Source organism: Corylus avellana, chromosome 8, assembly GCF_965113065.1.
Source record: "Corylus avellana chromosome 8, dhCorAvel1.hap1.2, whole genome shotgun sequence".
In the NCBI taxonomy this organism is placed as follows: domain Eukaryota; kingdom Viridiplantae; phylum Streptophyta; class Magnoliopsida; order Fagales; family Betulaceae; genus Corylus; species Corylus avellana.
The window spans coordinates 15,897,962-15,910,405 of record NC_142497.1 but is presented as its reverse complement, the minus strand read 5'-3'; the positions used below and the strand labels follow the sequence as shown (position 1 = coordinate 15,910,405).

Here is a 12,444-nt window from a genome sequence, read left to right as displayed (position 1 = left end):
GGGTCATTATGAAATTATAAATTTACCCTAAACTAATTGTAAAAAAATAAAAAGAAAAAAGAAAAAAGAAAAAAAATTGGCTGCTTGGGTGGTGGTTCTTCCACTCCTAGATTCGATTGTTGGGGGTGGCTGAACCATCCCCAAGCTAGGCCAATTTTTAATTTATGATATTTTTAGGGTAGATTTGTATATTCATAATGATCATGTCAAAAAAAAAAAAAAACATTGAAATTGGTACGATAGAGAGAGTTATAATATGTTACATAGATATACCAAATTAAGTTATTTGTCACAACCTTAAACCCCAGGAACCAATTTAGCAATTTTCCCAAACCAAAACAAAGAAACCAGAGAATGTGTTTTCTTGATTTTTGCACCAAACAAGCCCTAACAATATGATATTAGAGCTCTTAAAGGTTGATTGATTCCAAAGTTGATTAATTTTGGTCAGGAAAGTTTTATATACATCATACAACTACAAGTCTACAACTACAGCTGATCACTTAAAAGTAAAATATCGAGATACTAGTAAAAAATGAACAATAAATTTTTGTGCTTCAATTATAAACGCGATAAACAAAATTAAAAAGGCTTATACGAACTGACTTGGGTCCCTGACAGTGGCTTTGACTGTGTACCCACGTTGGAGCAAGAGCTTCACAAGCCATGAAGCTATATACCCGGAAGCACCAGTCACACACACTACCTTCCCTGCTCCACTCATTTCTTCCCTCTGTCTTTCTCTCTCTCCCTCAAAGAGCTTCTTCTTAGCTTAATAGCTTGTTCTTGGCTATAGCTTGTCCTTTTATGGGGGGAAATAAGGACTTGGCTGATGATTAAATTAATGTGCATGATGTAGTCACCTCAGCTTGTCTTAAACTACTGTAAAATGTTTAATTTATACAACTCATAGGCCTCTCTTTTTTTTATTGGTTTGCTTGAATTTCGTGAATTTTGGGATCAGAGCTCCGAACCTCTTTCATTTCCTGCTCGAATTTCATGGATCTTATTATCTTTATTATTATTTTTTATTGCTTAGTCAATTAGTTGTGAATTGTTAATAATAGTTTTTTCAACAAATTTTACATGTTCGTTTGTCTAACAATACAGCCGAACTTAGAGAACAAAGGAATCTGCAGGCCAGGTCAATTCGACAAAAAAGAAAAGGGTCAAAGTTGTAATTACCGCTCATCCCAAGATGAGTGCTACACATGCTCCACATGTTCATTTTTAATATTTGTTCTTTTGATTGTTATTTGTTAAATTGGAAGCTGATGGAGAATTCAAGCTCGCTAAAAACCTAATCATAGCTTGGAATAACCATCTAATGGGTAAATTATATAGCCATGCAGCCACACCCCGCCTGAAATGGGACTTAGCAAGGCTGCTCATTGAAGGGATCCAAAATATTCCAAAGATCATAAAATTACAAAAACACTTTGGACTGGGGTATTTTTTAAAATTTCACTTCCTCCGTTAGGATTTAACGCTGAATTTTGACGAGATGATTGACATTGCAAACTTTTGAAAAATGCCCTAAATTGACATTTTTTAAAGTTTGAGAGCATGATTGTATAAGTGATGAAAGATTAGGGGTTACAAGTAAAATTTCTCCTCTTATTAAACTTTGATATGAATTACTTTTCCCAACACAAGTTATACTTTAACAGAATCTGAGAGTTTCTATTTGTTCATTTCACGGTTCTAGCAGGGGAGTCCTAAGGTCCCAACAACAGGATGACCATAAAGGCCACCTCTTTACTTGAAACTATCAAGAGTGTCAGAAACTTTTTGGCCACTGCCCCCACTTTGCCTAACTGTTGAATTGAGGAGGAGAAGCACAAAGAAAAATCATACACCATATGGAAGATGCAGTTTCACATGTTGGGGCATTTATTAAATACAACACACTGTTCTTTCTTGGCTTAGGTTTTAGAATAACTGATTAATCAAACTTTTATTTAGAATTAATATGGTTTTCACTCATCTCGACATTTATATTTGACGGGAACACAGTTTGTTCACAATTATTTGCATCACTACCCTATCATTAACATCATTCAGAAACTGAGGAAACCCTTCTCCTTCAAGCTTTCAAGTTTCAACAGTGTCCCTAAGAGTCACCTCCAGAGGAATGAAGTTGATACCCAAACTTTTTGCTTTCTCCTTGGATACCTGATGTCCTGGCATGGAAGGCTTGTCATCACATCTGCCATGAATGAGAAAGACATGCAAACTTTCTCAGAATTTTGTGTTGTGTCAGAAAAATTCATATTAGGAAGCAAGTTGACTAATTTAAAATCAATAATTTGACCAAAAGCAGTATTGTTGAATATTTAGTCATAAATGCAAGAAAAACATTAGAACCATTCTCCTGTTTCTGGTGATTAAATAATGAAAACAAAAGGAGCTTTTAAAAAAGCAGAGAATTAGCAAGCTAAATTAAGGGTAAGGGATAGATGAGATGTCTTTCCTCAATACAAAATCAAGTAGCTCACTTACAGTATTGATTCAGCAAGTGTAGATCATATTTCATGGATAATACATATCACAGTGATAAATGGGGCCACAACTTTCAAGCCTAGCAGCATTGTAAGCACAAATCACAGAAGCTGAGTAGAAAAAAAGAAAATGCTATATAGAGTGTAAACATGTAGTGTACAGCCACAAATTTTGAGTACTCATCAGGAAAAAACAATACCCAAGAAAACAATAAGTAACATGGCCTTAAACATATTGTAAGAGATGAAAATCGACTATTGTTCATTCAACCGCATCAAGAAGTGGCACTCAGTACTTGCAAATAATAATGACTTACTTTTCAGGAAGGCGCAAAGTGGGGAACAGTTTATGCAAAATCTTGATAGCCTCAGAACTGTGTACAACGGTTTCAACTAAACAATATCTGCCTGTGGCTGAAGGAACTTCAAGTGCTTGAATGTGAGCATTTGCAACATCTCTAACATCGACAAATGGATAGAATGTAAGAGAAAATGTTTCAGCTCCTGCATGCATAATAAAAGCCTCAACTGTCAAGAATTAGATATAATGTAGTTGAAGAAGAAAATTAAAATTTTACTCCCACTAAAGTCAAATATGCAGTCTTGTTAGTTTTTCATTTAGTGATTCAACAAAAGCAGGTAATTAAATCGACTTTTTGGCAGAAGCTAAGTGGGATATGTGAGAGAGATTACTTGATAAGTAGTCATCATTAAGTACAACCCTAAGCTGTATAATGAGATTTAACTATTTCTTTCCCCTGAAAATAGGTTCCCCTCAATCGGAAGCCTTTTCCGGAAAGGAAAGTAAAAAGCTTGTTTCTTTTTTCTTTCTACACTCACTCTATCAGCTGGAAGCGTAGAAGCCTGATAGATTAATGCCAAGTAGAAAAAAAATTACATGCATATGTTTATACCTACATTTCTTAAGATGCTCATGTTAAGGCGGTTCTGAATTTCTGGTAAATAAAATAGGAACTAGTTGCTCAAGTGTAAAGAGTACCAGCTATAAGTTTCAGAATCTCCTCCATGGTAAGATTAAGAGTTGATTGTAAAAAGGGACCAATCACAAACCCTGGATTTATTGTAACCAGGTCAATTTCATTCTCTATTGCAAATCTCCAAGCAGCTTCCTCAGCTAAAGTTTTTGAAACCATATACCAATTCTGAAATAGAAAAAAGATAAAATGAAACACATATAATGTTTACATTGAATTAACATAGTTGATGCATAAACACTATTTGGCTTTAAATGCATGAATCATATATCTGATGTATTTCTTTCAAACTTAGTAATAGTTTCGATCAAATTAACCAACTAAAATTGCTCTATCTTATATTTAACATAGCATAATGTCGAATATTACTGAAGGGTCAGGTAGTTTTTCATTATGAATGGATTTATGCTTCATATGACAGGAATCTAGCTAGAAGAACCAAAAAGAGGCATAGGAGCTGAACATGGTTATATGCTCACTGATTCTGTAGTTGAAAGCTACTTTGTTTTCCAACTGATGTAAACATGAAAAACCAAGATAACAATACAAATATCTTAAACAAGAGGCATAACAAGTTCAGAGCTAAGAACATCCTAGCCAAGAAAAAAACAAAGAATGTTAGATGGATTCAGAATTGAAGGAGTAGTCTTGTTTTGTACCGTTGGATCCGGTGCACCAGCGGACATGTCAAACTAAAATGGCATTACCAATACTCTTTTATGTTTGTAGGATCATTATTTATACATAAATGGTAGCAAAATCTTCAAAAGCATAGTATATAAAATATTTTATAGTGATAAAGTAAGAAGAGTAATAAGAACTTAACATAAGCACGTGCCTTCAATTTCTCACAAAAAAGTGCATCTGAAAACCAGGTCTCATCAACTACCACATCCAAAGTAAGTGGTTTTCCATTATATGCAACTGCAGCCAAAGAGGATGTTACAATCACTCTCTTGACTGAAGGAACTTTTGCACATGATCTAAGAACGTTAATTGTTCCCTTCACTGCTGGATCAATTAATTCTGCCAGAAATATGAAAGCAGAAAGGGAAGTAAGGTATCAAAAAGCTAATCATATTGGACAAAAATTTGTTTGAATTATAACAGTGCAGTCTTGTACTTGCATGTTTTCAGGCAAACCAACTAGAAGTTGGAATTACAGCAACACTGTGAAAAGCTGCAATTGTAGATTAATTATGTGCAATTTATTCTTTATTGTTTCTTTTTTGTTAAATCACCATTTGTCCTAAAAGCTTAAGGTGATAAGAAATGATGAATTTAATTATTTCATTAATATTCTAACACTCCTCCTCATGTGTGGTCTCAAACTCTTCCTTAAAAAGTAAGTCACAATATTTGGAATATTTAATTAAAATTGCGATATATTGTAAAGTCAATGTTCGAACTTATGACATCTGCTCTCGTACCATGTTAATCCTTTTGTAGGAATAGCGCCGATATGATTAACACTTTTTTTAGGTCGTGACATAACCATTCCTCTGAAAATAAATGATCTTAAAAACAAAGTCAGCCACAGCCTACTGTTAACAAAGACCGGACTGCTGTAGAAGGGTCAAGGATATATGAAAAGGAAAAAAGACGAAAAATAACCTATAGCCAAAAACAAAATCAATTGCTTACAACCTGTTTAACATATTAGAATTCTGAAACTTCAACAATTGCTTTGGAAGGTTGCCCATATAAATTATAGATTATAGAGATCATGATTCATGAATATGATGTATATCTTTCAAGAAACTTTATTGGAAAGAAGTATTATTCCATTCTTGGAAAAGAAACCAAGAATGTTAATCAGAAAAGGTGCATCAACAAATCATGCATGACTTTATTCTTGCTTGTGTAAATTGATTCAAACAAAGAGTGAAAATAAAAATGGACAAAAACAGTGCTATAAGATTCGGTGGAAAGATGGACAGTGTATGACATCAAAAGTACATGGAGTAAAGAGAAGTATATTGGATTAAACCTGTGGATCAGTGGATGAAATTAGTACAGGAGATGCTGTATGAAAAACACCTTCACATCCATCAACTGCAGAATTAAAAGATCCTTCTTCCACTAAATCAGCTTTGAACAAATGAAGTCCTTCCTTAGCTCCATCAAGTGCAAGTAAGTGTTCTGTTTTCTTTGGATCATCTGTTTCATATATAAGCAGAACTACTGATAAATATATGCTAAAAAATTTAAAGTAAATAAAACTACTCAATACTCATGCTACATCCATAAGGAAATATAAATAAATAAATAAAACCTTTCCAGACTAAAAGTCAAATGTGAAACCAGCTGGCTTCCAATCATAAAGAACATTGAATGTACTGCATTTGAAACTAATAATTAAATGGGAATCTACAATTGTAATATTGATAGGTCCCCATTTCATGACATAGTATATCTCATTTAGCCCATCAAAACCCTTCCTGAGGTTGACTCTTAACCAGGAAAACGGTGGTCCGGACTATCTTAACGATTGGTTTTGGGTGACTAGGATAATGGTCTTAGTGCAATTTAAATAAAACTGTGCTTGCCTAAGATATAGATTTAACGCTACATCAAGTGAAAGTAAATGCTCTGTTTTCTTTGGATCATCAGTGGAATATATATACACAGAAATACCAAATGGAACGCTAAATTTATTAATATCAAGTACTGCATGGCAAACAAACGTGAGAAAAAATAATAATAATAATAATTACAACGAAAATGCAAAAACATAGACAAACAACTCAAAACACTCACAAAAAAGTACGTTATGGCAAAGAATGATCAAACCCAGAATTCAGATTACTACAAAACATTGTCTGATACCATTAAAAAGGAAAGGGGGAGAGAGCACTAACTTTGGTCACGAACTGTAGCTTTGACAGTATACCCACGTTGAAGAAGGAGCTTCACCACCCATGAAGCTATGAATCCTGAAGCTCCAGTCACGCACACCACCTTCTCTGCTCCACTCATACTCTCTCTCTCTGTCTCCCTCTCTGTCTTTCTGCTTGACTATATAGCAGTTGACGCTTTTCTCGTACTTTGAATTATATTTTACATGTTCATTTTTCTGTACAACTTTGTTGACTTATTGTTGTCGTGCATCCTTTTCAACCTTAAAACGTCTGCATATGGACCTAAACACCACTTGTGGCATGGAATTTTCAATCTTTGAGTGCGTCATGATGTTTTCTTGGGATTGGTTAGTTGGATATGCTTGTCAGTTGCTATCTGTGTTCGCCATCAATGTGTATTTTCTTACAATGAAGACTTAACAGAGCATTTTGTGAGTAATAAGAACCTTCTAGAAAGAAATGAGTAATAAGATTTATCATTCAAAAACTGAGGAAGCCCTTCTGCTTCAAGCTTTCAACAGTGTCCTTAAGGATCACCTCCAAAGGAATGAAGTTGATACCCAAACTTTTTGCTTTCTCCTTGGATACCGGGTATCCTGCTATGGAAGGTTTGTCATCACATCTGCCATGTATGAGAAAGACATGCACAAACTTTCTCAAAATTTTGTGTAGTATCAGAAAGCAAGTTGACTAATTGAAAATCAATAATTTGAATCAAAACAGTGTAGATGAATATTAAGTCATAAATGCAAGAAAAACTTGAAATGTGATGTCTTCCCTGCGATTCAAAATCAAGCAGCCCACTTACAGTTTTGAGCAGCAATTGTAGATCATATTTCATGGATAATAATAAATATCACAGTGATAAATGAGGCCACAACTTTCAAGCCTAGCATTGTAATCAATACTACACAAATCACAGAAGCTGAGTAGCGAAAAAAATATATATATGGAGTGTAAACATGTAGTCTATAGACACAAATTTTGAAGTACTCATCAGGCAAATCCAGCACCCAAGAAGGTAATAAGAAGTAACATGGCCTCAAACATATAGTAAGGGATGAAAATCGACGTAACATGGCCTTAAACATATAGTAAGGGATGAAAATCGACTATTGTTCATTCAACCACAGCAAGAAGTGGGACTCGGTACTTGCAAATAATAATGACTTACTTTTCTGGATGGCACAAAGTGGGGTACAGTTTATGCAAAAGCTTCATAACTTCAGGACAGTGTATAACGGTTTCAACTAAACAATATTTGCCTATGGCTGAAGGAACTTCAAGTGCTTGAATATGTGCATTTGCAACATCTCTACTATCAACAAATCTATAGAATGAATTGGGAAATGTTTGATCTCCTGCATGCATAAAAGCCTCAACTGTCAAGAATTAGATATAATGTTGTTGCAGAAGAAAATTAGAATTTTACTCCCACTGAAGTCAAATATGCAGTCTTGCTAGTTTTTCATTTGGCCATTTAGTGATTCAACAAAAGCAGGTAATTAAATCCACTGTTTTGGCATAAGCTAAGTGGGATATGTGAGAGATTACTTAAGTAGTCATCATTAAGTACATCCCTAAGCTGTATAATGAGATTTAACCATTTCTTTCCCCTGAAATTACGTTGCCTTTTTCCGTAAAGAAAAGAGAAAGGCAATTTTTTGTTTCTCTATTCTTTCTTTCTTTTACGTAATGAAGATAGTAACTCATGATCATATATGAAAGATCGAGCAGAAAGGGAAACAAATCCGACTCACTCTATAAGCTGAAGTGAAGAAGCCCGATAGATTAATGCCAAGTTGAAAAAAATTACTTGGATATGTTTATACCTACATTTCTTAAGATGCTCATGTTAAGAATTGAGCATCTAACCGGTAAATAAAATAGGAACTAGTTGCTAAAGAGTAAAGAGTACCATCTATAAGTTTCAGAATCTCCTCTGTGGTAAAATTAAGAGTTGGTTGTAGAAAAGGACCAATCACAAACCCTGGATTTATTGAAACCAAGTCAATTTCGTTCTCTTTTGCAAATCTCCAAGCAGCTTCCTCAGCTAAAGTTTTTGAAACCATATACCAACTCTGAAATAGAAAAAAGATAAAATGAAACAAATATAAGGTCTACATCTAATGAACATAGTTGATGCATATTAAGCTCTTCAAGTTTCCAATCAATCCAAGCCAAACTTTAGATTTGTACAACTTTATTATGACAAACTGTACCGTTGTCATTATCCATCTCCATCAACATGAATCGAATATCTGATGTACTTATTTAAAACTCAGTAATAGTTTCGATCAAATTAACCAACTAAAGATTGCTCAATCTTATATTGAACATAGCGTAATGTCAAATATTAATGAAGGGTCAAGTAGTTTTTCATTATGAATGGATTTCTCCCACAGGAATCTAACTAGAAGAACCAAAACGAGGCATAGGAGCTGAACATGGTTATATGCTCACTAATCCTGTAGTTGAAAGCTACTTTGATTTTCCAACAGATGTAAAGGTGTAAAAGCAAGATATGTTTTTAGGATCATCATTTAGACATAATTGGTGGCAGAATCTTCAAAAGCATAGTATACAAGATACTTTATAGTGATAGAGTAAGAAGAATAACTTGCAAAGAGATGACAAGTCATAAGAACTTAATATAAGCATACACCTTCAATTTCTCACAAAAAAGTGCATCTGAAAACCAGGTCTCATCAACTACCACATTCAAGGTCAGAGGTTTTCCATTATATGTGGTTTTCCATGGAGGATGTTAAAATCACTCTCTTGACAGAAGGAACTTTTGCACATGATCTAAGAACATTAATTGTTCCCTTCACAGCTGGATCAATTAATACTGCCTGAAATATGAAAACAGAAAGGGAAGTAGCTCTTAAGCTATCAAAAAGCTAATCATATTGCACAAAATTTGTATGAGAGATCATGAACATAAAATTCGAAAAAAAAATAAAGAAAAAGAAATACCAGTAAGCAAGTACAGTGCTATAAGATTGGTGGAAAGATTGACAATGTATGACATCAAAAGGAAATGGAGTAAGGAGAAGTATATTGGATTAACCTGTGGATCAGTGGCTGAAAGAAGTAGTGGAGATGCTGTATGAAAAACACCTTCACATCCATCAACTGCAGAATCAAAGGATCCTTCTTCCAATAAATTAGCTTTGAACAAATGAAGTCTTTCCTTAGCTCCATCAAATGCAAATAAGTGTTCTGTTTTCTTTGGATCATCTGTTTCATATATAAGCAGAACTACTGATAAATATAAAATTTTGAAAGTAAATAAAACTACCCATGCTACATCCAGCCTAAAAATCAAAATGTGAAACCTGGGTTGCAATCATAAAGAACATTGGATGTACTGATTTTGTAAGTGATAATTAAATAAGGGGAAAAAATTCGAGGGGATGAACATGAAGTTTAGAACAATTAATAAGTATTCATAAATACTAGGCCTATTCATGAATCTACATTAGTGTCTCTTCTTATAAATTTTTATTAAAGCCATTTTTTTCTGATAGTGACTTATTGCAAAACTATGAACAGCCTTCCAATACTATGATGGAAAAGTTTGAGGCTGCAAAAAGAGAATAGGCAATTTCCTGACTTAAATAAAAGATATAGCAGGCAAACCATATATATTGCAATTTGTATTGCTTTGATTTTGTGGTTATATATTTTTAACTAATGTCCTTTTATATCTTATGCAACGTCCATTATCAACTTGGAAAAAATTAGAAGGGAAAATTGTTAAATTGTTCTCTAGGGTTTGAGGTTGTGACAAATAACTCTATGTGGAAGAGTGTAACAAATAACTCCCTCCTTACAAATTAATTTTTCCAACTGGTCATTATGAAATTATAAATTTACCCACAACAAATTGTAGAAAAATAAAAAGAAAAAAAATGGGCTGCTTGGGTGGTGGTTCTGCCACCCCAGATTCAACCGTTGGAGGTGGCCGAACCATCCCCGAGCTAGGCCAATTTTTTATTTGTGATTTTTTAAAAGTAAATTTGCAAATTCATAATGATCTTGTCAAAAAAAAAAAAAAAAACACTGAAATTGGTACGACAGAAAGAGTTATTTGTTACATAGATATACCAAAAACCTTAAACTTCCGAGGACCAATTTAGCAATTTTCCCAAACCAAAACAATGAAACCAGAGAATGTGTTTTCTTGATTTTTGCACCAAACAAGCCCTAACAAACGGTATTAAAGAACTAGCTCTTAAGGTTGACTGATTCCAAAGTTGATTAATTTTGGCCAGGAAAGTTTTATATACATCATACAACTACAAGTCTACAACTTAAAAAATAATAATAATAAATAAATAATTAAAAAAATTAAAAAATTAAAAAAGATAAAAAAAAATAAAAAAACTCTTATACGAACTGAGGTAAGAACTGACTTGTATCCCTGACAGTGGCTTTGACTGTGTACCCACGTTGGAGCAAGAGCTTCACAAGCCATGAAGCTATATAACCGAAAGCACCAGTCACACACACTACCTTCCCTCCTCCACTCATTCCTTACCTTTGTCTCTCTCTCTCTCCCTCAAAGAGCTTCTTCTTAGCTTAATAGCTTGTTCTTAGCTGTAGTTTGCGCTTTTATGGTGGGAAATAGGGACTTGGCTGATGATTAAATTAATGTGCAAAATAAAGCCAGTCTATGAACACTTAAAAATTTTGCTACAATGCAGCCGACTTTAGGTTCTAGTTGTTACATCTCAAATCCCAAATGAGCATGGTACATGATACAATATCATCACTAGAAACCTCTCTAACACTTAAACCCAACCAAACATTCAACCATAGGGATTATGACCTCAATTTCATAATAGAACAAACAATTTGAAGAACATAAAAATGGACTGAAAATCCCACAATTCATGCATTCTTAAAACCCCAACTCTCAAACTTTATTCAATCAATTCCAATCCAATTCAAGTCAACCAAGATTGACATTGTCCCAAGAAAGATAACGTTCGAAAACATACCCAAAGTGGTTCAATTTGTCGAAAACCCTAAAACTAGAGCAGGACAGGGATGACTTAAGGCTCTGGCTTCCGGTGGAATTCCAGCCAATATGCGGTGGTTTGTGCGGCGGTTTGTCGGGGCCACGTTCCTGGTTGTGACACTAAGTTTCTTTCCATCTTATTGTGTTCGGCTAGCTTTGTGCCCTGTACAACATAGAAGAACAGTTATCATTAAATTTCAAAGAGGCAGATAATTTCGCATTATATTGTCAATTTTTAAATTTCGCATTATATTGTCAATACTTATTCAACCCCCTTTCTAGGTGTTGTTTGGGGTCTTGGGCTATTATTTTTCACCAATTGTAACACGAGAATTAATGCTATAAACCCTAACACTTTTTTCCAAATGATCTGGACTTCACATTTAAAAAAAAAAAAAAATTAAACCTATTTATTTATTGAATGGGCCAGATCATTTGAGAAAAAGTGTTAAGTTCTTTAGCATTTCTCTTGTAACACATAATTAAGTCAATTTAAAGTGATCTCGTCCGGATAGGATTATTAACTCGTTTGGAGTAGCGCAATACTCCTCCTTGTCCAGACCTATTCCGGACGAGATAACACACGACCACCTCGGATCTCCCTTAATTCCCTCGTCGTCTACACTTGTTCTGAAGGAGATAGCGAACAAGCCTCTTGGATCTCCATTCTGAACAACTCGTCCGAGGCCACCCTTGGAGATGAACATAGAACTTGAATTGGAATTTCCCTGTGTAACATTAGCACAGATAGCTCTGCAGGTACTGTAATTCTCAAATGCTACTACTATCTTGCCATATGAAAGCAGAATGACCATGCTGTTCTATCGGAACTTGGAAGAATGCAATTGCATAAATTTCACACGTGTAAGCATTTAGATGAATTAGTACAATGTGATTGGCGACATATCTCCCTTCCTCAATAAAAAAATCTTGGATGTTAACATGCCAGTTGCTAGTATTTGCTATGCCGGCATGTGCTTGAATGCAAATGGTCTCGCTCCACTCTTGTACCCAACTCTTTAAGGACAACGAAGTCCCGTTTATCTCAAATTGGTGCA

At 34.5% G+C, this 12,444-nt stretch overlaps 2 pseudogenes across 2 annotated transcripts; both read right to left on the bottom strand.

Moving 5' to 3' along the window:
* Positions 1-1,693: 1,693 nt before the first annotated feature.
* On the bottom strand, positions 1,694-6,834 carry LOC148584180 (phenylacetaldehyde reductase-like; annotated as a pseudogene). The gene is made up of 7 exons (XR_015912974.1): positions 6,358-6,834; positions 5,487-5,656; positions 5,055-5,058; positions 4,323-4,522; positions 3,502-3,664; positions 2,819-3,005; positions 1,694-2,209 (listed from the first exon to the last, which is right to left on the bottom strand). The product of XR_015912974.1 is annotated as a phenylacetaldehyde reductase-like (transcript).
* A 2-nt stretch (positions 6,835-6,836) lies between these two features.
* On the bottom strand, positions 6,837-12,201 carry LOC132185209 (phenylacetaldehyde reductase-like; annotated as a pseudogene). The gene is made up of 6 exons (XR_015912931.1): positions 11,949-12,201; positions 9,431-9,600; positions 9,023-9,212; positions 8,276-8,438; positions 7,532-7,718; positions 6,837-6,979 (listed from the first exon to the last, which is right to left on the bottom strand). The product of XR_015912931.1 is annotated as a phenylacetaldehyde reductase-like (transcript).
* Between the last annotated feature and the right edge of the window lie 243 nt (positions 12,202-12,444).